Source organism: Mus caroli, chromosome X (genome assembly GCF_900094665.2).
Source record: "Mus caroli chromosome X, CAROLI_EIJ_v1.1, whole genome shotgun sequence".
In the NCBI taxonomy this organism is placed as follows: Eukaryota; Metazoa; Chordata; class Mammalia; order Rodentia; family Muridae; genus Mus; species Mus caroli.
The window spans coordinates 108,507,656-108,508,045 of record NC_034589.1 but is presented as its reverse complement, the minus strand read 5'-3'; positions in this window follow the sequence as shown (position 1 = coordinate 108,508,045).

Sequence of the window (390 nt, the reverse complement as noted above, 5' to 3'; positions counted from 1 at the left end):
TTTGCTAGGCCCCAGCATAGCCTCCCAAGAGACAGCTATATCTGGGTCCTTTCAGCAAAATCTTGCTAGTGTATTTAATGGTGTCAGCGTTTGGAGGCTAATTATGGGATAGATCCCCTGGTATGGCAGTCTCTAGACGGCAGTCCATCCTTTGGTCTCAGCTCCAAACTTTGTCTCTGTAACTCCTTCCATGAGTGTTTTGTTCCCACTTCTAAGAAGGGGCAAAGTGTCCACATTTTGGTCTTCATTCTTCTTGAGTTTCATGTGTTTTGCAGATTATATCTTGTATCTTGGGTATTCTAAGTTTCTGAGCTAATATCCACTTATCAGTGAGTAAATACTTTGTGAGTTCCTTTGTGATTGGGTTACCTCACTCAGGATGATGCCCTC